Source organism: Lactuca serriola, chromosome 4 (assembly GCF_051521515.1).
Source record: "Lactuca serriola cultivar US96UC23 chromosome 4, Lser_US96UC23_V15, whole genome shotgun sequence".
Classification (NCBI taxonomy): domain Eukaryota; kingdom Viridiplantae; phylum Streptophyta; class Magnoliopsida; order Asterales; family Asteraceae; genus Lactuca; species Lactuca serriola.
The window spans coordinates 26,939,211-26,942,951 of record NC_136411.1 but is presented as its reverse complement, the minus strand read 5'-3'; positions in this window follow the sequence as shown (position 1 = coordinate 26,942,951).

The following is a 3,741-nucleotide window of genomic DNA, read 5'->3' as shown; positions in this document are numbered from 1 at the left end:
ATATATATATATATATATATATATATATATATATATCAATTGAATCCCATGTTTATATTATAGGAAAAAAATAATTAATTTTAAAGTTTTTTTTATTATTAAATTGACCGTAGTCAAACGGTTTGAAATAAAAAACGGCTGAATATTTGTCCATTTCACCCGGTGGTAATGAGCACAAAATGCAATGCGACGAGATACAACGAGTAGGGGGGGTGTTCTCCCGTTACGACGGCGTTAAGGCCGTCCACCACAACCACAATGAGTCTCAACGAGACCCATACTGCATCGTCTAATCAACACCTTCGGATTCAGTTCAACTCAACTTATGATCTGGGTTTAACAACGAGTTGTGCATCAAAAAATGACATTTTTGGTCCAGGTATTAAATTAAAGAAGATTGCAATTCATTTCCCTTTCTCAAATTTCTTTGATGACTAAGCATATATATTTTTTAAAATAAAAACACTTGATAAATATCTTAAATGGAAAGAGATAAAAAAGTAATGACGAGTTTGTCAAAGTGTACACATAACTTAGCTCGCGAGTATATATAATTTTGTGAGTATTATTCGCGATAAAACAAATAAGTTTGTTGAAATTTATTACCAACATTATTATGGGAGGGAAACGATCATCATGATCCATTCGCGAGTGCTTTTGTCGAAAAAGCCAATGATTCGTTAATTCGCAAGGATGTTTCACGATTTTGATGGATATTTGGCGAAATTTGTTGAAAAATATGTCAAGGTAATATGTATATGCCTAAAGTATGGCCATTGTTGTGTGTGTATATTCAATTTCTTTTGTGATACCGATACCCTCAAATATATTTTTAGTAATTCAAACTATGTGAAATTTATCTGTATTAATGTATAGCATAGCCAATAAGATTGTGTATGCATTTAAAATATTCATAAAGAAATCTAAAAAGTTAACAAACTCCAATAATTTATAGACATTTCTGTATCAAACAAAATTATTTTTCTTTGGTGGACCTGGACCATTGGGCTTAGTATAATTTCATTTCTTTAGATATACAGTGGGCTAACGTTGGGCTCTAACCGGGCTTTTTAATGTCAGTTTGGATGAAGTCGGGTTATAACCTTTTATTTATGTATATTAATTTTCTCGTGTAGATTAACAGATTATGTAACGATTTTTTTTTCTTTGTATATAAACATCACTAAAGTTATTATTGACATCTTAACTTTAATTTTCTAAAAAGATAAAATGTAATCAATGTGTTGTAGTTCGTCTTCATGATTAATCTCATTGAATAATTTCTCCTTGTGACACAATGTCTTCATAGAAATGTAGTATATTGGTAATATATTCATACCACTTGATAGTTTTAACAATATTCATACTACTTTCCTAAGAAAAAATCATTATACCTTTTAATCGACTAATCATTGATTTAAATAGCAACATTTTAATAGCCATATCGATAGCAATTCTTATGTATTTCACATAACAACTCCAATGAATATTTATGTAACAACCAAGCGTAGTGCAAAACAGCTCTAATCGCTTTTGCAAGTAAAACCAATCAGAACATGTCATATTAGAGGTGCTGAATGCTGATAAAATCTGGTTTGTGATCTGATAACGGTTTGAAAAGTGATCTGATCCACTTTTGAAACTGGTTTGAAGCCAAACCGATGGTTTGTATAGGTTTGAAGATAATACCTTTAGATCCGGTTTGAAAAACTATATTTTTTTCCTATCTGAAACAATAATATAGCCGTTTTTCTTTTCGTAACGACTCTTTTACCCCTCGATTATTAGTACGTATACCTATTGAAAATGTTAGCTTAATCACACCATTCAAAAAACGTTTTCTAATATCTAATAACTCAAAAAATACTTTCTAATGTTTAAAAACTCAAAAATAGCTCTCCCATATTTTGCAAGTAATGGCATCCAAATGTTGTCCGTAAATCACAATTTTTCATTGGTGTTGGAGCTTCATCAAACAACTTAATGGTACAACATGGGTCCAAAGGTCCAAAAAACTACAGAATCATACATTCATTTTTGTAAACTTATAATTAATATACTTTCAGAAAACGATGAATCATTGAATGTGCGTACTATACTGTGTACTAATGTCACTATATTTTCTGTTAAAAAGTTTGATTTTTATTTAACTCTACTTGTAAGTTTAAAAGGCTCAAGAAAGGATACAGAGCAAAGGCGCACAAAATAGATTCTTTTCCGAAGTTGGATGGTTCTGAAACCGTTTCATATTGTGTCAATATTTTCAAAACCGGCTTTAGCTCTAACCGGTTCGGATCCAAACCGGATTTTGATGAAAATTATTCAAATTAGGTTGGGATTGGATGGAAAATGAGTTGTAAAAACGTTTTTTTTTTTTTATAATTTGGAAATTACAAAAAGGTATTTGTAATACATATTTAAGCTTAAAAACATCATACAAAACATATATAATCGAAAATAAATATCGACATCACCGTTTTGGTTGTTTATTAATCGTCGTTGACATTTTGGTTGTATTTTATTCGTTGTCAAGTTTTTTAGATATTTGGGTGTAGAAAGGCTTGGAAATTCTGAGAATTGTGATTATCACTTTCAAATCGAAGTATTTGTGTGGTACTCCCAAATCCTCAATTGGATAAGACTCGGAGAGACAAGAACAGAGAATGTTTGATGATATTTTCGTATGTACCAGAAAATGAGACCAAAACCAACTTTAATATCTTTGTCTGAAAACTATCATATGACAGTTTAAACTGTCATAAAACCATAAAAACTGTCATAAAAACGGATATATGGATAAGGATCAAACCAATGGTCAATTATCTGAAAAACCAATTTTATGATGCATTTTTAATATAGTAACATACCCTATATAAAAAAATTTCCACGCCAGGAGTTGCCGCGCCTTGGACCCTGCTCCCAAGGGCGCTGCCCCCGGACCCCCGTTCGTTCAGGGGCTTCGCCCCTAAATGACAGTGTACTTTGAAACTTGATCAAACTTAATCAAGTGTGTACTCCACACCTTCCTTACTTGTTTAATATTTATCAAGATCATTTTTGGTCAAACAAAGTAATCTCATTACACTTAAATAACATTGATGATCACAAATCACCAACAAAGTTGTTGTGTCGTTCTTCTTTAGAAGCACTTCTTCCATGGTAAGGGGGACATACATTATTCTTCAAGAAGTGGAGTAATATATATATATATATATATATATATATATATATATATATATATATATATATATATATATATATATATATATATATATATATAGACTTAGGTTATTTTGTTTTTTACTAAAGTATTGTGTGTCAGAATGCACAGATCTGGACCAATGGATGAAATTAATCAATGGACATGATTTGAGAGTATATGATATTACAATGGGGTAACATGTAGCATATAATCACACAATTTTAAGCAAAAGGGTATTTTGGACAATTAACTACATTTATAAAAGGAAATTTTCGGATTTTTAAGGATGATTAATTATCCTAATTTAAAAAAATCTGAATTTTTTAATTAATTCAATTTCAAATTTTTATCGATTTTATTCTGTCAGAATATTTTTTGTTAGAATGATGCTCTTTCAGAATTTTATTCTAATAGAATATTATTGAAGAATAACAAAATTTTTGAATCAGATGTTGAAAAATAACAAACATTCTAATATATTCTTATACATCCGAACTTAAATACAAATTGATACATATTCTTATAGACTAAAATCTTTA